The sequence below is a fragment of the Salvelinus namaycush genome, chromosome 37, assembly GCF_016432855.1.
Source record: "Salvelinus namaycush isolate Seneca chromosome 37, SaNama_1.0, whole genome shotgun sequence".
Lineage (NCBI taxonomy): Eukaryota > Metazoa > Chordata > Actinopteri > Salmoniformes > Salmonidae > Salvelinus > Salvelinus namaycush.
The window spans coordinates 21,626,095-21,650,754 of record NC_052343.1 but is presented as its reverse complement, the minus strand read 5'-3'; the positions used below and the strand labels follow the sequence as shown (position 1 = coordinate 21,650,754).

Genomic DNA, 24,660 nt, shown 5'->3' with positions numbered 1-24,660 from the left:
GTTACACTGGCAATACTAAAGTGCCAATAAGAACATCCAATAGTCAAAGGTATATGAAATACAAATCGTATAGAGAGAAATAGTCCTATAATTCCTATAAATACAACCTAAAACTTCTTACCTGGGAATATTGAAGACTCATGTTAAATGGAACCACCAGCTTTCATATGTTCTCATGTTCTGAGCAAGGAACTTAAACGTTAGCTTTCTTACATGGCACATATTGCACTTTTACTTTCTTCTCCATGTCACGTGCCTGACCTTATTTCCTGTGTTTAGTCTTTGTTTAGTTGGTCAGGACGTGAGCTGGGTGGGTGTAGTCTATGTTATGTGTTTCTTTGTTTAGGTTTGTCTTATTGGCCTGATATGGTTCTCAATCAGAGGCAGGTGTTTTACGTTGTCTCTGATTGGGAACCATATTAAGGTAGCCTGTTTTCACTGTTGGTTTGTGGGTGATTGTTCCTGTTCTTGCGTTCATCTGTTTTTGTAATCTCTAGTTCGGGACTGTAGCTTCGTTGGGTTTTTGTCTGTTTAATGTTTTGGTTCATTATTGAAAAAGTATTCTAATAAATATGGATACATACCACGCTGCGCTTTGGTCCTCCTCTCCTTCTACCGACGATAGCCGTTACACTCCAACACTTTGTTTTTGCATTATTTTAACCAAATTGAACATGTTTCATTATTTATTTGAGGCAAAAATGATTTTATTGATGTATTATATTAAGTTAAAATAAGTGTTCATTCAGTATTGTTGTAATTGTCATTATTACAAATAAATAAATAAAATTGGTCCTCCAATAATCGGTATCGGAATCGGCGTTGAAAAATCATAATCGGTCGACCTCTAAAACACTCATTGTGTCTGTTGCACACAGCATTTCCACCCCTATGGTTAATACTGTATGTTTCTCTCCTGTGCTAGCCAGCTCCTAGCTCAGTGATCGCTTCCCTCCCAGTCAGGTTTACTGTTGTTTTGCTGTCCCTAGCCAGCTAAGTGCCAGGTGGCTGTGTTTGGGGGGCTAAGCGGTACAGCATTATTCTGTCTCAGGCTCAGACTTACTTTGGGCATGGTAATTACCAGGTGCTCATTCTTGGCAATGAATGCATGTGTTTGGAGGGGAGGATGGAGGTTGAACCATAGGATGTGTTTGTTTACTGCTTTAGTGTTTTTGGCTTAAGCACACCAGCTGATGTCTCCCCCACTCTTACTCTCTCTCGGCTCCTCCTTGCCCTCTCTTTTTCTCTCTTTGCTTCTCTCTCTCTTTGTGTCTCTCATCTGTCTCTCTCTCTCTCTTTGTATCTCTCATCTCTCTCTCGCTCTCTCTCCTCCAGCTGTTTGAGCTGCTGGGCCCAGAGGGATTTGAGATGATCTCTGTTCTCCTCCAGAGAAGGTCTTCCATCGTGGATTCACTCCTCTCCATCCCTGCAGACAGGATCAACTACCCACCAGGTGAGTCAGACCCCACCCCCTGCACCAGAGGCATCCAGGTCATCTCCATAGAAACTAGAGATCCACCACACTCTCGGAGAGCAGTGGGGTAGAGCATCGTTGATAAATTAAACTGTAGTTAATTGGTTTGAAATTCAAAGTCTACCTACCTAGACAAATCTACTGACTACAACATTCATCATTGAAAAAATGTTATATGATGAAATAAATAATTATTTTGCCTGTCACTACCCCTCATTTGGAGGACCGCTTTTAATATTAGGCCTTTTTTTATTTAAATGTTTTATACTTATTTACCCCCAACCTTCATCATTATCAGGGTGTTTTTAAGGGAAGGAGAGGGTGTGGTGTGAAGTATAGGAGGAGGAGAGGGTGATGTGTGATAGGGTCACTAAGGTCGACTCTTGGCTATGCATTTCTCAGCGGGGTCATGACCTTTAACACCTGGTCCATGTTTGGATGTTAATCCCTACAACACAAACAACACAGTCCAGCTCCAACAACCCTTAAATATCTATCTGAGGGTTTGATGTACAAATCAATATTAGACTCGGTAAATCTTTGATGGTGTCCAGGACTCTAGAACAGAGAGGTACAGTATGAAATGCAGTGTCCCTGTCTCTTTGTCATGGGTGAAGGTTGGTAAATCTATAGCCTACAAAGGCAGACAATTACAAATACTTCCCTACTGCTATTCAAGATGGAAAATGTTAATTTTATGTACATTTCACGTAACTGTGAAAAGGCTATTCACCATCCTCTCTACCCAAAGGTTCAACATTCCACCATAACTTATATTCCGTTTTATACCTCCCTCCCTCCCTCCCTCCCTCCCTCCCTCCCTCCCTCCCTCCCTCCCTCCCTCCCTCCCTCCCTCCCTCCCACATTGTTCTCTCATTTCTTTGTTCCCATCACCTACCCCTCAGGTCTGTTTTGGAGCTGTGTATTGCTCTCGTGTTCTGCATGATTGTCGAACGGCTCAATACACTGAAAAGCTATTACCTAAAGATAGCCTATTAAGGTTAGCTCAGTCCTTCATTCTTTCTCTAGGTTTTGGGGGAGGAGGATGGGAGGTTGGGAGAGGTAATGCACCATGATCCATTTAAGTCCAAGATAGTCATCATCTCCAGCACTAGAACAGTCCCTCTCTTTTTGCCCCTCTTGCCTTCCACTACTTCTCACAAATCAGAGAAAATGTAGCAAAGTAGGATTTCACTCTATAGACAAATACCTGGCTCATGCCTTGTATAGTATTACTGTCCTCACAATGACATCTGGAAGGGGACTGTGGCTCTGTCTCTGTCTTTTAGTACGTTCGTCACACACAATATCTCAGATAGCACTAGCCCAATTTTGGCGAAACTTTGGTGAATGATGCATCTTGCCATAGAGATCCGGCACGTACACAATGACACTGATTGGCCCAAGGGGGGTACTGTAGTAATCAACTGAAATTCCAAACTTTGAACAAGCACGTCTCCTGTACCGTTTGAGCTACTATCATGGAATGAGGTGTTGTTATATGCATCCACTCATGAGCAACAAGTTTCTATAAGCTCTGCACGTTAGTTTTTCTGCTAATTAGACATTTTGTCCCCCACCAAACCAACATTTGTACAAGCATAGCTCCTGCCCTGTTTGAGCTACAGTCATGTCATTTTGGACATGTTAACATCTTCTCATTAGAAACAAGTTTCCCATAATTACCTATGTAATTTTGGTACTTACAAATGAAATGTCTTTCCACACAACTTGTTATAATACTGAGGGGTGGCATTATCCCTAGCCTGGTCCTGCATCTGTTTCTACTGTCTTGCCAACTCCTGTGATCAGTGACCAGCACAAATGAATCTGGGACCAGGCTAGTACCAGAGAATACACTGACTTGGTTGGTGCTGAAGCGTTCTCCCCTGTACTAGGATATGTGTCCTGCTGTAACTTAGCTTTGCTGATCTGCTCCTTCCTCTGTATATACAGTAGCCTATGTAGTTCAGTGAAGTATCCTCTCTACATTATACAGCCTTCTCTATTGCTCTCCCCCTGTAGCTTGGAGCTGAGCTGACTGGCTCAAAGTTGCCCCTGACTGGCTCAAAGTTGCCCCTGACTGGCTCAAAGTTGCCCCTGTAGTTCACTGTTTCCCAGGTTTTGCCTACAGTACACTGACTGGTTTATATTGAAGTCACTTCCCCCCCATGGCCTGTAGCTGAATTCAGTCAGTGATTTCAGTCTGTATTTCCCCACAGCATGGAACTGATTCTACTGGATGTCACTGAAGCTGTTCCCTGTGTAGCACAGTGAGCCCAGTGCCTGACTGATTGTTATTTTTCATACACTGAACCCCATGCTGAGCTAGCAGTATCACTCCTCGTCTCTCCTGCTTTCTCTCTCCTCTTTTTGGAGATGTTTTCTTCGCTTGGAGGCTAATAGTTGTTTTTTTACCCCTTAAAATGTGAACAAAGCTGCGAGTAGCTGAAGATGTGTGTGGGAGGATAAGGATGGATAATTTGTCATTGCTGGGGTTGTCGTCGGTTCCAAATCGTAGGCAGGCATCAAAGAAATTGAAAATATATATATATATATATAAAGCTGGAGTTTTAGTTTTTCTGAACGTTTCTTGAATATTTAAAAACATATTTGTATAGCCTAAGGGATTCATGTTATCTATTTGAGTCATTCATTTCCCACTAGTTTATTCAAATACATTTACAGCGGTGGTTGTGATACTGTAAATTAACCACCTAATTTTAAAAGCCCAGTTCAGTCAAAAATGAGATTATCCTGCGTGTGTGTGAGAGAATACTGTGAAATTGTAAATGAGTTAATAGACCAATAAGAGTTCCAAAGCTCTCTGCCAATAACAGCTTGTTTTCAGTTTTCCCCTCTCCACTCAGACAACTCCCATGCAGTCCTAGCAAAATTCTAGCATGAGAAATTGCTCTTTGCTAAGAAGCTATTTTGTTTTTTCCCCCACCATTTTCATTGTTTTCAATCACAGTAAGGTACTTAATTGTTACCCAGAAATAATTTGATATTGAGCCAAAAAACATCTGCATTGGACTTACACTCGTACCCGTACTCGTAGTCCTTTACACTCATACCCATACACGTGTTGAAAATGGCAGATTTGTGCACTGTTAAATGCCAAAATTGGAACGCATTTGCTGTACAGTAACATATGCTATACATGACGTCAGAGCTCTGGCTCTCTGCTTCACAGCGCTGTACGGATTGTAGTGCTGAGAGATTAGTGTTTTTTGAGGTAGTTTCAGTTTGATTATAAAAAATAAAAATGCTCTATGCATTATGTGGGTTGAATGCTGTGACAACACAGAATAAAGTTCCATGATGGCGGTGACTACCCATTACTGCTTATCACTTATTAACCATAATTTATTCACATTACTTTAGTTTAATAAAATATTTCAGTTATGTATATTACATTTGTTTTATTCGATGACTTTGTTTCACTCCAAGTCATCATCTCATCTCTATAGAGCTGATGCCTATGCTGTCTGCCAAAATCACCATTTTAGTAGTTCTTCAAAGTAAATAAGGCATACTTTAATGACCGCTGAAACTATGTCACTTAGATAATGTATTTTCAGGTAGAGATACCTTGCACAGTCGATCGTGCAGTCTTCTCTCTGTTATTTAGCAGGTGTAAAAGAAACACAGACCGGACATGTAAGCGTGCAATGGATTGCGGTCATTGTAGTTAATTACCAATTTTTCTGCTGTAAACTATGTAGCATATTAGCTTCCTACTACATGGCAGTTTGGGTTTAATCTGACTTATCTCTAGAAAAACTCACATTGAGCTCACAGGAAAAACCTGAACGAAATGGAATCAAAATAAGTTTACAGACCTCTGTCAATTAGTTGTTTAAAAACAAAAAATATACACCATTTTGGTTAATCACGCAACAAGAAGTTGCCCCCATCTCTTCCAGTAATTGGCCAACTTTTGCACTTTTGTTGTCTGAGTGAGCAATATGCTGTACATTAGCATGACTCTATGTATTTTAAAAGATGAAACATTGAGAATTATAATAAATACAGCTTTGATGTTTAGGGTTAGTCTTACTGGGGTCCTACACATAACAAATACATTACAGACAAAAGACTACCATGTAGTGTGTGTGCATCTATCAGTCACACATACATGTCAATACAACAATTAGGTCACATGGGGGGGAGAGGCATGCTGTGAGGTGTTGCTTTATTTGTTTTTTGAAACCAGTTATGCTGTTCACTTGCGCTATATAAGATGGCTCTGTATAATACTGTACGTTTCTTTGAATTTGTTCTGGACCTGGGGACTGTGAAAAGACCCCTTTGTGGCATGTCTGGTGGGGTAAGTGTGTGTGTGTGTCAGTGTGCCTCTCTGTTCTGGGCCAGCTGCAGCTTCACTGTGTCTTTCTTTGCAGCACTTGACCATATGACTGGACAGTAATCAAGATAAGGTAAAACTAGAGCCTGCAGGACTTGCTTTGTGGAGTGTGGTGTCAACAAAGCAGAGCAGCTCTTTATTACGGATGTCATACAAGCCACTTCACATTTCCATATTATTCCATATTATACAACTCATGTAAACGTTTATGATCACTATGTTGGATGTAGTTACAAGATGACATGGCATCATACCCTTGGTTGTTCTGAACAGAATGAGCCTATGTTTATCTATTGTGAAGAACATTTTTTGGGGCACACACACTTGAATGACTTATTTTTATGTGCACCAAAATTATGATTTGTTTTCCCTGAATTGCATTGTGAAAGACTAACTGTAAGATAGTATTTTAGAACTTAGCTAGTCATGTTGGCAATAGAACAAGCTTTCAAATGATGCCTTGTTTCAGGTGAACTGTTGTGTCCTCACCTTTGGTCTAATATTTTTTCATAATCTCCAAACTGTTCCCTTTCAGTTGCTACCATGGTTATGCATATGCTTTTCATATTTCTTCTGCAAGAAACATTTCAACTTAGCCCTATCCGTATAGGCCAATTCTCACAGGTTTAAAGGGTTGGACTTAGTAACTCAAGAATAAATCGTTATCAGTTTGTGTGCAATTTATTAGTATGTATATTTAATCAATCGATCTGTGTGTAATTAAGCAGTATAAATCATTAATTAGCTGTGGTTGGTTCTATGGTACCTGAGCCTAGGTGTGGTGCCAGGTCGTTTTGACCAGGGAATGAAGCTAAGGTATACTGGGCAGGTAGACGCACCACAATCGTCTGACCTGATGGGACTGAATAGGTAGCCTAGATAATCACTAGCCTGTGCACAGTGGTACAAAACTGGTTGAAATGTCGTCGTTAATGACGACGTAATCCGGTTGTGACGATGACATTTTAACCACCATATTAGGCTATATCCACCTACCAGTATCTGTTTTCTTTACGTTATTTTGGAACTGCCGTGTTAGGGGGCTAGGGGAAGGGCTTAGTGTTTTTCACATCAAGCTCACTTGTGTTCCATGATACTTTATCTCTGGACAATACTGCATCCTAAAGTCTTCACTTCTCTAGGTCACTTCCAGCCCCTGGAAAAATGAGCTGAGTGTGGTGAACTAAAGGTTCATTTTTAATATTGAATCACTTTGATATATTAACTTCCTTTTACACTGTTGGGGCAGTGGTTCTACACTGCAGGGCTGATTGGCCTACTTTAGCTTGCCTCTTCCTCTCTTTGTCATGTATTGACCACAGAGAAGAGAGACGCAGGACATTTTCTGTGATGTTTTTTTCTTTCCTTTTCTTCCCTTCCATCCATCCACAATTCACATTACACGCATGGAGAGGAAGTGGTGATAGGCTTCTTCTTCTCTTTTCGCTTGTCAAAGTTCACCTGCCTGACAGACGGCTTTTGAGATTAAAGTTGCCTTGACGACAGAGGGGAGAGGTCAGGAGGGGCTAAAAGAGGCTGATTTAAATGTCCCACTTTCTGCATTCCATCAAAGAATAAGTGGCATTTGGTGGGAGGGTCTGGGTCTGTCAACTGCTGATTATCTTTCAAATTGCAAACTCGTTAATCGGCATATTTGGTACATACAGTTGAAGACGGAAGTTTACATACACCTTAGCCAAATACATTTAAACTCGGTTTTTCACAATTCCTGACATTTAATCCTAATAAAAATTCCATGTCTTAGGTCAGTTAGGATCACCACTTTATTTTAAGAATTTGAAATGTCAGAATAATAGTAGAGTGATTTATTTATTTATTTCATCACGTTCCCAGTGGGTCAGAAGTTTACATACACTCATTTAGTATTTGGTAGCATTGGCTTTAAATTGTTTAACTTGGGTCAAATGTTTTGGGTATCCTTCCACAAGCTTCCCACAATAAGTTGGGTGAATTTTGGCCCATTCCTCCTGACAGAGCTGGTGTAAATGAGTCAGGTTTGTAGGCCTCCTTGCTCGCACACGCTTTTTAAGTTATGCCCACAACTTTTCCATGGGCTTGAGGTCAGGGCTTTATGATGGCCACTCCAATACCTTGACTTTGTCCTTAAGCCATTTTGCCACAACTTTGGAAGTATGCTTGGGGTCATTGTCCATTTCGAAGACCCATTTGTGACCAAGCTTTAACTTCCCGACTGATGTCTTGAGACGTTGTTTCAATATATCCACATAATTTCCCCCCCTCATGATGCCATCTATTTTGTGAACTGCACCAGTTCTTCCTGCAGCAAAGCACCCCCACAACATGATGCTGCCACCCCTGTGCTTCACGGTTGGGATGGTGTTCTTCGGCTTGCAAGAATTCCCCTTTTTCCTATAAACATAACGATGGTCATTATGGCCAAACAGTTCTATTTTTGTTTCATCAGACCAGAGGACATTTCTCCAAAAAGTACAATCTTTGTCCCCATGTGCAAACCATAGTTAGGCTTTTTTATGGAGGTTTTGTAGCAGTGGCTTCTTCCTTGCTGAGCGGCTTTTCAGGTTATGTCGATATAGGACTCGTTTTACTGTGGATATAGATACTTTTGTATTTGTTTCCTCCAGCATCTTCACAAGGTCCTTTGCTGCTGTTCTGGGATTGATTTGCACTTTTCGCACCAAAGTATGTTCATCTCTAGGAGACAGAAGGCATCTCCTTCCTGAGCGGTATGACGGCTGCGTGGTACCATGGTGTTTATACTGCACACTATTGTTTGTACAGATGAACGTGGTACCTTCAGGCGTTTGGAAATTGCTCCCAAGGATGTACCAGACTTGTGGGGGTCTACATTTTTTTCCTGAGGTCTTGGCTGAATTCCTTTGATTTTCCCATGATGTCAAGCAAAGAGGCACTGAGTTTGAAGGTAGGCCTTGAAATACATCCACAGGTACACCTCCAATTGACTCAAAGTAAGTCAATTAGCCTATCAGAAGCTTCTAAAGCCATGACATCATTTTCTGGAATTTTCCAACCTGTCTAAAGCCACAGTCAACTTAGTGTATGTAAACTTCTGACCCACTGGAATTGTGAAATAATCTGTCTGTAAACAATTGTTGGAAAAATGTATTGTGTCATGCACAAAGTAGATGTCCTAACCGACTTGCCAAAACTATAGTTTGTTAACAAGAAATTTGTGGAGTGGTTGAAAAACGAGTTTTAATGACTCCAACCTAAGTGTATGTAAACTTCCGACTTCAACTGTACATGTACTCTGCCTGATGGCTGTTTTATCAGATCTCTGAATGAGAATTGAAATGTGTGCAGCATACTCCACCTCACGTGATTCAGCTAGCTGGTACTACTGATGAAGGCAGGAGATGGTGAGATTCTTCTGTGATTTGCTTTCCAGGAAGGTTCATAGATATGGATTGTGTTCTATATATAGAATTATTATGACAAAGAATAGACTCATGTCTTCTCTAAGCTCTCCCTGAGTTGATGGCCTTTTAAATCATGTTTGAGTAATGAAGCACACACATGCTGTCTCTGAGTAAAATAAAAAACTGAGGGAATTTGAGCTTTTCAGGGTGATCTTAATCATTGCTGACATGGTCACAAACTAGTTGGTATCTCTGAAGACAAACGGTCAGGCAGCGAAACACGCAATGCACCGTCAGCCAGCCCGCTAGGTACTATGGAACTGTCTGTGGAACATGTTATACATATTAAAATGAGCCAAGACGTGACTTGCAAGATAGTTCCGCTTTCTCATTCACCCACACAGACACACACACTCACGTGGTAGGCACACAGACACACATTCATGCATGCAGTAGATGCGCGCACACACACACACACACAGACCCTTACCATGCACACACACACCACGTCACGCATCCTATAAGCTCGTTGGTTTACTCCCGTGCTCTATCGACATGCTAGAGCACATGTTGAGCTAATTGCTCAGTATCTGTTTACATTTGTTTAGAAAGTGGTAACCACAAGGGGAAAAAGCTCAATTTGAATGCAGCAAATTCCCCAATCATATCTAGCAAACCCAATAGATGGTGAACGCACCAGCGCAGCAGCACAGAGCTCACACAGAGCAAGAGACTGAGTGGGTGAGCGAGCCACATGAAAGGGAAGGGAAGAGAAGAGAGAGAAAGGAGAGGTGTGGATGTACAACCACAGTGTCAGCGGGGGCTACGAGAGGGGGGCTAGGGGGGTATAGACGTGACCGTGTCCCAAATGTAGTTGTGAAGAAAGGAGAAGAGCTGCTGTCTTTGATATGGAAATGTCTGTGAAGGTAGAGAGGGCGTCAGAGGGCTGGATGAAAAATTCAAAAGGGCCTTTTGAGTCTTGATGGGCATTCACTCTGAGAAAAGAGTGGGAGAGGGAGAAAGTGAGAGAGAGAGGATGGACAGGCACTGACAGGGAGTTAGTTTTTCATCTATATGATTTTTACTCTCATTCCAGTGTTACAGGGAGGGGAGGATGATGCAATCTGGTCCTCCTACTTGACAGACAAGGCCTACTTCACACACCAGCTCAGACTGGAAGGTTAATTGGTTAAGACCTATACAAACTTGTTGGGATTTTACATATTTACTTCACTGATATAACCATATTCAGTGGTTCCTCATGCTGTGTTACTGTAAAGGGCTTTGTGACAAATGTTGCTGTAAACATGGCTACATAAATACATAAGGTTTATTGATTGATAAATTAATTAATATCCATTCTTGTTTTTCTACTCTCACCATTTTTATTCTCCAAATAGTTTGTCTAAATGTGGGACTTGAGTACGCAGTGGTCCAGTCCTCATTTCCTCCCTGTTCCATCTGATTCAGGCATGTTAACCCCAGCTCCCAGTGGGTCAGTTGACTGCATTTCATTAGGGATTAGGAATGGGCCTGTTTCCTGAAACCAGGAGGGGGAGTGATAATAGTGTCAGTGTGTCAGCACCACTGACCAGTCTCTGCTCATTCTGGGAGGACAGAAAGAGGGGACAAACAGAAATCCATGTGGCCACCGGGAGGCTGCACGCACCTATGAGATTGGATGATTTCACACTCTAACCAATCCTGTTAGAGATAGCTGGATGTACTATAGATTGATGTAGGACAGTGGACTAACAGAGTAAGGGCTCAGATGGGTGTAGGACAGTGGACTGACAGAATAAGGGCTCAGATGGGTGTAGGACAGTAGACTGAGAGTAAGGGCTCAGATGGATGTAGGACAGTGGACTGACTGAATAAGGGCTCAGATGGGTGTAGGACAGTGGACTGACTGAGAGTAAGGGCTCAGATGGGTGTAGGACAGTGGACTGACTGAGAATAAGGGCTCAGATGGGTGTAGGACAGTGGACTGACTGAATAAGGGCTCAGATAGGTGTAGGACAGTGGACTGACTGAATAAGGGCTCAGATGGGTGTAGGACAGTGGACTGGGTGGGTAGTGAGACAGGAGAGCATGATGTACAACACACTGACATGCTGCCGTCCAGGAGGGTTCAACATTACAGAACACACTATTGTGTAGAACAGATAGGATTAATTCAAGTACAATAGGGAAGGATGTTATCTATGTTCATTAACGTTTCTACCTCTAGCTTTCGGAATGTTTGACCTACCTGAATACACACCAGCAGAGGAGGCTGGTGGGAGGAGATAATTTTGGTATTTTATTAGGATCCCCATTAGCTTTTGTAAAAGCAGCAGCTACACTTCCTGGGGTCCACACAAAACATGAAACATAATACAGAATTACATAATATAGAACATCAATAGTCAATAAAGAACAGCTCAGACAGAACTACATAAAAAAATTAAAAGGCACACGTAGCCTACATATCAATGCATACACACAAACTATCTAGGTCAAATAGGGGAGAGGCGTTGTGTCGCGAGGTGTTGCTTCATCTGTTTTTTTTTAAACCAGGTTTGCTGTTTATTTGGGCAGTATGAGATGGAATGAAGATCCATGCAATAAGGGCTCTAAATAATACTGTACGCTTTATTGAATTTGTTCTGGATTTGGGGACTGTGAAAGACCCCTGGTGGCATGTCTGGTGGGATAAGTTGTGTGTCAGAGCTGTGTGTAAGTTGACTATGCAAACAATTTGGGATTTAACACATTGATGTTTCTTATAAAAAGAAGTGATGCAGTCAGTCTGTCCTCAACTCTTAGCCAAGAGAGACTGGCATGCATAGTATTTATATCAGCCCTCTGATTACAATTAAGAGCAAAACATGCCGTTCTGGGCCAGCTGTAGCTTTCTAGGTCTTTCCTTGCAGTACTGGACCGCACGACTGGACAATCAAGATTAGACAAAACTAGAGCCTGCAGAGTGTGGTGTCAAAAAAGCAGAGCATAGAAAAGAGTAGAGGGCTTAGAGAGCTGCCCTGCGGTACACCACACTTTACGTATTTGACATTAGAGAAGCTTCCATTAAAGCAAACCCTTTGAGTTCTATTAGATAGATTGCCATATTGTGGATTCAGAGCTGAGTCTGAAAAGCCATAACACATACGTTTTTTTTAACAGGTTATGGTCAATAATATCAAAGGCTGCACTGAAATCTAACAGTACAGCTACCACAATCTTCTTATAATCAATTTCTTTCAACCAATCATCAGTAATTTGTGTCAGTGCAGTACATGTTGAGTGCCCTTCTCTATAAGTGTGCTGAAAGTCTATTGTTAATTTGTTTACAGAGAAATAGCATTGTATTTGGTCAAACACAATTTTTTCCATCAGTTTGCTGAGAGCTGGCAGCAAGCTTATAGGTCTGCTGTTAGAACCAGTGAAGGCTGCTTTACCACTCTTGGGTAGCGAAATTACTTTGGCTTCCCTCCAGGCCTGAGGACAAAGACTTTCCTCTAGGCTCAGATTAAAAATATGACAGATAGGAGTGGCTATAGAGTCAGCTACCATCCTCAGTAGCTTTCCATCGAAGTTGTCAATGCCAGGAGGTTAGTCATTATTGATCGATAACAAAACAAAAAATTCCCACACTAACTTTACAAAATCAAACTTGCAATGCTTTTCTTTCATTTAGTTTTTTTATGCATGAATACAATTGCTCAGTGTTCGTTGTTGGCATTTCCTGCCTAAGTTTGCCCACTTTGCCAATGAAATAATCATTAAAATAATTAGCAACATCAAATGGTTTCGTGATGAGTAAGCCATCTGATTCGATGAAAGATGGAGTTGAATTGGTCTTTCTGCACATCATTTCATTTAAAGTACTCAAGTTTTTTTCCATCATTCTTGAAATCATTGATCTTGGCTTCATAATACCGTTTCTTCTTCTTTTTGTTGAGTTTAGTCACATAATTTCTCGATTTGCAGTAAGTAAGCCAGTCAGATGTGCAGCCAGACTTATTAGCCACTCCCTTTGCCCCATCTCTTTCAACCATACCGTTTTTCAATTCCTCATCAATCCATGGAGCCTTAACAGTCAGTTTCTTAATTAACAGGTTCATGTTTATCAATAATTGGAAGAAGCAATTTCAAAAATTCATCAAATGCAGTGTCTGGATGCTCCTCATTAATCACATCAGACCAACAAATATTTTTAACGTCATCCACTTAAGTCACAGCAAAATCTTTTGTATGATCTCTTATACACTATTTTAGGCCCAGCTGTTGGAGCTTTGGCTTTCCTGGACATAGCCACTATATTGTGATCACTGCATCCAATGGGTACGGATACAGCTTTAGAACAAAGTTCTACAGTATTAGTAAAAATGTGATCGATACATGGGGATGATCTTGTTCCTGTAGTGTAGTTCCTGTACTTTAAAAGTTGTAGCTTACTGCAGCATAGCTTGAGTGGTGCCTCAGAATTCTATGGCACGTTATTTAAGTGCCAACCACTGGTACAATTAGTGCTAGTTTGACCATCAGAGGGCATCTTTGACAAGCATTTGATAGCCTTCAGTAGTGGCTGTTCTAGAGAATTTAAATCCTCTTTTTGTAAGAACATAGTATATGGGACTGATTTTTAAAAATGTTGCTTAATTCATTTGATTAATACTATGGTGTTTCTATTCCAATAAAAACGCGCTGTACAACATGACGGTTGGGAGTAGGCTACATTACTTGGCTATTTAGCTAAAGAATCCCCGTGTCGCGCGGGCACGAGGGAGACCGGGGTTCAATTCCCGACTGGGAGGAAGGAGTAGGCTGTCCTTGTAAATAAGAATTTGTTCTTAACTGACTTGCCTAGTTTATTAAAGGTTACACTAAGAGCATAACATTTCTTCACCCTAATTGTAGTCTAACCAATACCCAAACGGAGATTCAGTGAAAATAAACATTTAATTGATTTATCAAGACCAGTCCCCATGCTTGTCTCAGAGCAGCACGAAACAGTGCTGTTTGTAGGCTATTGCTTCAAATCCTATTGCTTCTAACTTCAATATGCTCTTTAAATAAGTAAGACCTACACCACTTTTAACAGCACATTACTCAACAGTAGTGAGACTCATGTCGCCTACGGTAGGCCTACAGTATATCTAAAAATCTGACGTAACTCTCCCCCAATAATTACATATAGAGGATTGGAGGATTCTAAATTAAAACCAAAAGCCGCCTCCATGGGTCTCCCGGTGGCGGCCGGCACAGGGTATCGAACCTGCATCTGTAGCAACGCATTTTGCACTGTGGGAGCCTCCATCCACTCCGGAGCCCCCATCCACAAAGTATCAAAATACAGAGAGGTGTTGGTAAGGGTATTTTGTCCTGCTAATAGCCCATAATGGGCTATTATAATTTTGTACATGGTGTCCAGGTCAGGATAACCAAAACATGTCTTTATTAAAGACTATCAGAAAGAATGTTGGTACTTATTTATTTTGATCCAAAGCCATGAATGAGTGAGTCACTCAGCTTTATGTAGGTGCCGCTATATGACTGTGCCATCAACTTGATATGTAACAATATTTTGGAGGTTATTTCGTTTTCAAAAAATCGAAAGTGAGCGATTGTAATCTGAATAAAGGCCAAAATAATATTTGTAAAGGCTAAAACATGTTTCTGTTTTTAGAGGGAGAGAAACGCTGGGCCAATTGTGCGCCACCCTGTGGGACTCCCAATCACGGTCGGATGTGATACATAATAATAATAATTTTTGTTGTATTATTTTGGTATTTTCTGGTAGATTAAACTGAAATTGCAACCAATCACGGCCGGATGTGATACAGCCAACCTGCCAGTGTGGCAGGGTGGGGGTTCACTCTCCCTCCCCCTTCCTCCTCCTCCCATCCCCATGGGCTAGGTCAGTCTTCTGTGCGCAGCTCTGCGGCCCATCCCGTGCCCTCTGCCCTCGTGCCTTGAACCTTCCGCGTTTTCAGTGGATACAGCTGGAGAACTGCAAGGCAATCCCATTGTGCACCTCTCGTGAGCCATGACCAATATGACCAATATGAACTCAGCAAAAAAAGAAACGGCCCTTTTCCAGGACTCTCTTTCAAAGATAATTCATAAAAATCCAAATAACTTCACAGATCTTCATTGTAAAGGGTTTAAACACTGTTTCCCATGCTTGTTCAATGAACCATAAACAATTAATGAACATGCACCTTTGGAACGGTCTTTAAGACACTAACAGCTTACAGACGGTAGGCAACTAAGGTCACAGTTATGAAAGCTTAGGACACCAAAGAGGCCTTTCTACTGACTCTGAAAAACACCAAAAGAAAGATGCCCAGGGTCCCTGCTCATCTGCATGAATGTGCCTTAGGCATGCTGCAAGGAGGCATGAGGGCTGCAGAGGGGGCCAGGGCAATAAATTGCAATGTCCGTACTGTGAGATGCCTAAGACAGCGCTACAGGGAGACAGGAAGGACAGCTGATCGTCCTTGCAGTGGCAGACCACGTGTACACCTGCACAGGATCGGTACATCCGAACATCACACCTGCAGGACAGGTACAGGATGGCAACAACTGCCCAAGTTACACCAGGAACGCACAATCCCTCCATCAGTGCTCAGACTGTTCGCAATAGGCTGAGAGAGGCTGGACTGAGGGCTTGTAGGCCTGTTGTAAGGCAGGTCCTCATCAGACATCCCCGGCATCAACGTTGCCTATGGGGACAAACCCACCGTCGCTGCACCAGACAGGACTGGCAAAAAGTGCTCTTCACTGACGAGTTGCGGTTTTGTCTCCCCAGGGATGATGGTCGGATTCGCATTTATCGTCGAAGGAATGAGCGTTACACCGAGGCCTGTACTCTGGAGCGGTATTGATTTGGAGGGGGAGGGTCCGTCATGGTCTGGGGCGGTGTGTCCACAGCATCATTGGACTGAGCTTGTTGTCATTGCAGGCAATCTCAACGCTGTGCTTTACAGGGAATACATCCTCCTCCCTCATGTGGTACCCTTCCTGCAGGCTCATGTATATATGTATGTATGTGTGTGTGTGTGTGTACGTACATACATCCATACAGCAACACATCCCCCATAAGCATTTCTGTCTCTTCGATAGATGTTATAGCCTTGTATTGCTACTGCTGTATCATCAAATGAATTATCTGTGATTCTCATAAAATGTCTAATATATGAATGTTATCTGATGTTAGCTAGTTATTGATTTCATGAACCTTATTTCTAAGGCTACATATATTAATATGGGCTATTTTCAGCCCTGTCCTGGGTAGCTTATCAGAGATAAGAGCAAACAAAGCAAGAGAAAAAAAGATATACATTCAGCAGTCCATTAATCAATTTGTGTGTGTGTGAGCTGTGTGGTTGAAGCTACGAACCCATAGGCTAGGCTCTCTCATCCCTTCCAGGCTTCCGTGAGGGAGGGTGGACAAGGAGCCTGTCATAGCGGATGTAAGCAATGTCCCCACGCGCTCTGGCAGCTTTCATGGCTGGGATCAGATCTTTCATCTTCTGGCGCACAGCTTCAGGACAGTCCTTGTTGAGGAAGATATAAGTTCCTCTCAAGTTCTTGGCTCTTTCCAGAACCGCTACCTTGTCCTTGAACCTCGGGAACTTGACCACTATTGGCCTGGGCCTATCACCTGGGCCGGTGGTGGGTAAGTCTCTTTTTGTTAGTTTAAAAGATCCTTCACGTGTGATAGAGAGACACCACTGTCCTCAACGGTACTCCCTCCGGCTTTGGTCTTTGTCATGGTTGCTAGCTACGTAGGCAGGCCTGCTGGGTAATAAAGCCCCACTAATCAACCTAACTACAAACAGGTGTAACCAATAAACAATCAGGGGGAGGAAAAAATCAGTGGCAGCTAGTAGGCCGGTGACGACGACCGCCGGGCGCCACCCGAACAAGAAGGGGAGCCACCTTCGGTAGGAGTCGTGACAGTACCCCCCCTGACGCGCGGCTCCCGCAACGCGCCGACACCGGCCTCGAGGGCGACCCGGAGGGCGAGGCGCAGGGCGATCCGGATGGAGGCGATGGAAATCCCTCAACATTGACGGATCCAAAATGACCCCCACCGGTGCCCAGCACCTCTCCTCCGGACCGTACCCCTCCCAGTCCACGAGGTACTGCAGGCCCCTGACCCGGCGTCTCGAGTCCAGAATAGCCCGTATCGTGTACGCCGGGGACCCCTCGATGTCAAGAGGGGGAGGAGTGACCTCCGGCACCTCACCGTCCTGCAGGGGACCAGCTACCACCGGCCTGAGGAGAGACACATGAAACGAGGGGTTAATACGATAATAGGAAGGGAGTTGTAATCAATAACACACCTTGTTTATTCTCCTCAGGACTTTGAAGGGCCCTACACACTGCGGCCCCAGCTTCCGGCAGGGTCGAGAGCCAGACCCTGTCCCCCGGTACAAACACGGGGGCCTCACTGCGGTGGCGGTCAGCACTCCTCTTCTGCCGTCCACTGGCTTGTTTGAGGGATTCCTGGTCCAGGTCTCCTTGGAGCGCTGCACCCACTCCTCCACTGCAGGAGCCTCGGTCTGACTCGGATGCCACGGTGCCAGGACCGGCTGGTAGCCCAACACACACTGGACCGGGGATAGGTTAGTCGAGGAATGACGGAGTGAATTTTGGGCCAACTCCGCCCATGGGACGTACCCAGCCCACTCGCTGGGCCGGTCCTGGCAGTATGACCGCAGAAACCTACCCACCTCCTGGTTCACTCTCTCCACCTGCCCATTCCTCTCGGGGTGATAACCGGACGTCAAGCTGACCGAGACCCCCAGACGCTCCATGACCGCCCTCCATACCCGGGACGTGAACTGGGAACCCCGATCAGAGACGATGTCCTCCGGCACCCCGTAGTGCCGGAAGACGTGGGTAAATAACACCTCCGCAGTCTGTAGGGCTGTAGGGAGACCGGGCAACGGGAGGAGACGGCAGGACTTAGAGAACCGATCCACAATCACCAAAACCGTAGTGTTTCCCTGAGACGGGGGAAGATCGGTCAAGAAATCTACGGATAGGTGAGACCATGGCCGTTGTGGAACGGGGAGGGGTTGTAACTTCCCTCTAGGAAGGTGCCTAGGAGCCTTACTCTGGGCGCACACCGAACAGGAAGAGACATAAACCCTAACATCCCTAGCCAAGGTGGACCACCAATACTTCTGCCGGAGGCCCCGCACTGTCCTCGCCACCCCAGGGTGACCCGAGGAGGGTATGGTGTGAGCCCTCCGAATCAGTTGGTCCCGAACACCGAGCGGCACGTACTTCCGCCCAGCCGGACAATGAGGAGGCGCAGGCTCCGCCCGTAACGCCCGCTCGATGTCCGAGTCCACCTCCCATACCACTGGTGCCATCAGCCTCGAGGCGGGAAGGATGGGAGTAGGCTCGGTGGCCCTATCCTCCTTGTCATAAAGGCGGGACAGTGCGTCAGCCTTTACATTCTGAGAGCCTGGTATATGCGACAGAGTAAACCGGAATCGGGTGAAGAACATGGCCCACCTTGCATGACGTGGATTCAGTCTCCTAGCTGCCCGAATATACTCCAGATTCTGGTGGTCGGTCCAGATGAGAAAAGGGTGCTTAGCCCCCTCAAGCCAGTGTCTCCACACTTTCAGAACCCTGACCACCGCTAACATCTCCCTGTCCCCCACATCATAGTTACGCTCCGCTGGACTGAGCTTCCTCGAAAAAAAAGTGCAGGGGTGGAGTTTTGGTGGCGTGCCCGAGCGCTGTGATAGCACGGCACCCACCCCAGCCTCGGACGCGTCCACCTCCACTATGAATGCTAGAGAGGGGTCCGGGTGCGCCAACACGGGTGCATCCGTGAACAGCGCCTTCAACCTATTGAAAGCTCTTTCCGCCCCTGCCGACCACGGCAAACGCACCGGGCCCCCCTTCAGCAGTGAGGTAATGGGAGCCGCTACCTGGCCAAAACCCCGGATAAACCTCCGGTAGTAATTGGCAAACCCCAAAAACCGCTGCACCTCCCTCACCGTGGTCGGAGTCGGCCAATTACGCACGGCCTTAATGCGGTCACACTCCATCACCACCCCCGAGGTGGAAATGCGATAACCCAGGAAGGAGACGTGTGTGTGTTCTCCAAACGAGCCATCAGCCTTGAAGTATAGGTCTAGCTCCAGCAGTCTCCCAAGCACCTTGCGTACCAGAGACACATGTGCGGCACGGGTGGCGGAATAGATCAAAATATCATCAATATAAACCACCACGCCCTGCCCGTGCAGGTCCCTGAGAATTGAAAGACGGCTGGAGCATTCTTTAACCCATACGGCATGACGAGGTACTCATAGTGGCCTGATGTGGTACTAAACTCGGTTTTCCACTCGTCTCCATCCCGAATACGCACCAAACTATACGCGCTCCTGAGATCCAGTTTTGTAAAGAACTGTGCTCCGTGAAATGATTCCACCGCCGTAGCGATGAGAGGTAGTGGGTAACTAAACCCCACTGTGATAGCATTTAGACCTCTATAATCAATACACGGACGCAGACCTCCCTCCCTTCTTCACAAAAAAGAAACTCGAGGAGACGGGTGAGATGGAGGGCCGAATGTACCCCTGTCCCAGAGACTCCGTGACATATGTCTCCATAGCCAACGTCTCCTCCTGAGACAATGGGTACACGTTACTCTTGGGAAGCGCAGCGTTTACCTGGAGATCTATCGCACAATCCCCTCCCGGTCGATGAGGTGGTAATTTAGTCGCTTTCTTTTTAATGAAAGCGATTGCCAAATCGGCATATTCGGGGGGGATGCGCACCGTGGAACCCTGGTCTGGACTCTCCACCGACGTGGCACCGATGGAAACTCCCAGACACCTTCCAGAACACTCCTCTGACCACCCCTGGAGAACCCCCTGTTTCCACGAAATCGTAGGTTTGTGACTAGCCAGCCAGGGAATCCCCAGCACCACTGGAAACGCAGGCAAATCGATAATGTAGAGACTTATACTATGATTCCCCTGCTTCACCATGTCCAGTGGAACCGTGGCCTCCCTGACCAACCCTGACCCTAATGGCCGGCTATCTAGTGAGTGCACGGGGAAGGGAGAATCTATCGGCACAAGCGGAACACCTAGCTTGATGGCGAGTCCACGATCCATAAAGTTCCCAGCTGCACCTGAATCGACTAGTGCCTTATGCTGGGAAGAGGGGGAAAACTCAAGGAAAAAAAACAAGACAAACATGTGACCAACAGGGGGTTCTGGGTGAGTCTGGTGCTTACTCACCTGGGGTGACCGAGAAATGTTCCGCCTGCCATCTCGACTCCCAGACGGACCCCCCCTCCTTCGGTACCCCTCGGCGCGACCCCTCCCAACTCCATCGGAATGGGAGCGGGGGTGCTGGGTGGTGGAACGCACAGGACCCTCTCCGAATGCCCGCGGGAATCATTGTCTGTGGTTAATCTACATTATATCTAAAGGAAAATTATACCAATCTAAATAACTTTTGTTGCCATTGCAAACTATGTAAAAATAGCCTACATAAAGCCAACACAAAAACATTGCAGCCTGCAGGTAGAAAATATCCTGATGTAAAATAAATATCCTATAAATCACATTGACTACGCATGGCCTGTCTGCAACAGACTTGATACGTATCAACTGGTTCGCCCCAAAACTTGTGCTAGAAAACTTGAGACATTGTATAAAATATTCTGGACCCCCAGAGTTTCCTACGCCAATGAGCTTGGGACAGACACAGCTGTAGGCTATTTGTGCAAGGGATAAGAAGTAATCGAGTATTTTATGACGTTTTCACTGGATCAGAGCATTACATTTTTCCCTTTCATGCCAAGTGGTTATCGAAAGGGAGAGAGCTGGAAATATTGCTCAAATGCTTTCAGTAACTTTTGTCATTCTCAATTGATTCTAGAAACAGACTTTGTTTACTTGCTGTTTGAGGTGAAGAAAAATTACTTTGAGAAGCTCCACATCTCATTAGTGGTGCTAATTTAAGACAATCAGAAATACTATCAGACAACTCCAAATGGGCTCATTTATAGGCCTACATTTGTGCGCAGGCCAGGTAGACTAGTCCTACTTCTATATGCGTAATCAGGTGCGTGTTCTTATTCAACATTGACGGGAGCGTTTCAAAGAGACAATAAATAAATTGACAAAACCCGTAAATGGAATGAAATTAACTAAAACCTGTTTCTCACAAGTGTAGCATAGGTTGTGATTTCTGCAGAACACATGTCCACTCTGACAATGAGAACGGTAAATGACTGTAATAATAATATATTGAATGTATTAACATAAATTAACCTAACCAAATAAACATTGCAGATTTAGAAATGTTGGGAATTAATGCTAATTGTAGTCTACTACTGGTAATATACAGTACCAGTCAAAAGTTTGGACACACCTACTCATTCCAGGGTTTTTATTATTTTAACTATTTTTTACATTGTAGAATTATAGTTAAGACACCAAAACTATGGAATAACACATATGGGATCATGTAGTAACCAAAAAGTGTTAAACAAATAAATATTTGAGATTTGAGATTCTTCAAAGTAGCCACCCTTTGCCTTGATGACAGCTTTGCACACGCTTGGCATTCTCTAAACGCTTGGCATTCTTTCAACTGTTCCCCCTGCGGTCTCTAGAGAGTTGAAAACAGCAGGTCTGGGACAGGTAGCACGTCTGGTGAACAGGTCAGGGTTCCATAGCCGCAGGCAGAACAGTTGAAACTGGAGCAGCAACACGGCCAGGTGGACTGGGGACAGCAAGGAGTCATCATGCCAGGTCGTCCTGAGGCATGGTCCTAGGGCTCAGGTCCTCCGAGAGAGAGAAAGAGAGAATTAGAGAGAGCATACTTAAATTCACACAGGACACCGGATAAGACAGGAGAAGTACTCCAGATATAACAAACTGACCCTAGCCCCCCGACACATAAACTACTGCAGCATAAATACTGGAGGCTGAGACGGGAGGGGTCAGGAGACACTGTGGCCCCATCCGATGATACCCCCGGACAGGGCCAAACAGGCAGGATATAACCCCACCCACTTTGCCAAAGCACAGCCCCCACACCACTAGAGGGATATCTTCAACCACCAACTTACCATCCTGAGACAAGGCAGAGTATAGCCCACAAAGATCTCTGCCACGGCACAACCCAAGGGGAGGCGCCAACCCAGACAGGAAGATCACGTCAGTGACTCAACCCACTCAAGTGACGCACCCCTCCTAGGGATGGCATGAAAGAGGACCAGTAAGCCAGTGACTCAGCCCCTGTAATAGGGTTAGAGGCAGAGAATCCCAGTGGAGAGAGGGGAACCGGACAGGCAAAGACAGCAAGGGCGGTTCGTTGCTCCAGAGCCTTTCCGTTCACCTTCACACTCCTGGGCCAGACTACACTCAATCATATGACCTACTGAAGAGATGAGTCTTCAGTAAAGACTTAAAAGTTGAGACCGAGTCTGCGTCTCTCACATGGGTAGGCAGACCATTCCATAAAAATGGAGCTCTATAGGAGAAAGCCCTGCCTCCAGCTGTTTGCTTAGAAATTCTAGGGACAATTAGGAGGCCTGCGTCTTGTGACCGTAGCGTACGTGTAGGTATGTACGGCAGGACCAACTCGGAAAGATAGGTAGGAGCAAGCCCATGTAATGCTTTGTAGGTTAGCAGTAAAACCTTGAAATCAGCCCTTGCCTTAACAGGAAGCCAGTGTAGGGAGGCTAGCACTGGAGTAATATGATCAAATATTTTGGTTCTAGATAGTGCTAAATACGGCTGCTAGAATCCTAACTGAAGTTTATTTAGTGCTTTATCCGGGTAGCCGGAAAGTAGATCATTACAGTAGTCTAATCTAGAAGTAACAAAAGCATGGATACATTTTTCTGCATCATTTTTGGACAGAACATTTCTGATTTTTGCAATGTTACGTAGATGGAAAAAAGCTGTCCTTGAAACAGTCTTGATATGTTCGTCAAAAGAGAGATCAGGGTCCAGAGTAACGCCGAGGTCCTTCACAGTTTTATTTGAGACGACTTTACAACCATCAAGATTAATTGTCAGATTCAACAGAAGATCTCTTTGTTTCTTGGGACCTAGAACAAGCATCTCTGTTTTGTCCGAGTTTAAAAGTAGAAAGTTTTCAGCCATTCACTTCCTTATGTCTGAAACACAGGCTTCTAGCGAAGGCAATTTTGGGGCTTCACCATGCTTCATTGAAATGTACAGCTGTGTGTCATCCGCATAGCAGTGAAAGTTAACATTATGTTTTCGAATTACGTCCCCAAGAGGTAAAATATATAGTGAAAACAATAGCGGTCCTAAAACGGAACCTTGAGGAACACCGAAATTTACAGTTGATTTGTCAGAGGACAAACCATTCACAGAGACAAACTGATATCTTTCCGACAGATAAGATCTAAACCAGGCCAGAACTTGTCCGTGTAGACCAATTTGAGTTTCCAATCTCTCCAAAAGAATGTGGTGATCGATGGTATCAAAGGCAGCACTAAGGTCTGGTAGCACGAGGACAGATGCAGAGCCTCGGTCTGACGCCATTAAAAGGTCCTTTACCACCTTCACAAGTGCAGTCTCAGTGCTATGATGGGGTCTAAAACCAGACTGAAGCATTTCGTATACATTGTTTGTCTTCAGGAAGGCAGTGAGTTGCTGCGCAACAGCTTTTTCAAACATTTTTGAGAGGAATGGAAGATTCGATATAGGCCGATAGTTTTTTATATTTTCTGGGTCAAGGTTTGGCTTTTTCAAGAGAGGCTTTATTACTGCCACTTTTAGTGAGTTTGGTACACATCCGGTGGATAGAGAGCTGTTTATTATGTTCAACATAGGAGGGCCAAGCACATGAAGCAGCTCTTTAAGTAGTTTAGTTGGAATAGGGTCCAGTATGCAGCTTGAAGGTTTAGAGGCCATGATTATTTTCATCATTGTGTCAAGAGATATAGTACTAAAACACTTAAGTGTCTCTCTTGATCCTAGGTCCTGGCAGAGTTGTGCAGACTCAGGACAGCTGAGCTTTGGAGGAATTCACAGATTTAAAGAGGAGTCTGTAATTTGCTTTCTAATGATCATGATCTTTTCCTCAAAGAAGTTCATGAATTTATTACTGCTGAAGTGAAAGCCATCCTCACTTGGGGAATGCTACTTTTTAGTTAGCTTTGCGACAGTATCAAAAATAAATTTTGGATTGTTCTTATTTCCCTCAATTAAGTTGGAAAAATAGGATGATCGAGCAGCAGTGAGGGCTCTTCGATACTGCACGGTACTGTCTTTCCAAGCTTGTCGGAAGACTTCCAGTTTGGTGTGGCGCCATTTCCGTTCCAATTTTCTGGAAGCTTGCTTCAGAGCTCGGGTATTTTCTGTATACCAGGGAGCTAGTTTCTTATGACAAATGTTTTTAGTTTTTAGGGGTGCAACTGC

The 24,660-nt window shown here is 44.4% G+C and overlaps 1 pseudogene; it reads left to right on the top strand.

Moving 5' to 3' along the window:
* The window catches only part of LOC120030902, a 212,187-nt pseudogene that overhangs the window by 16,502 nt on the left and 171,025 nt on the right, over positions 1-24,660 (top strand).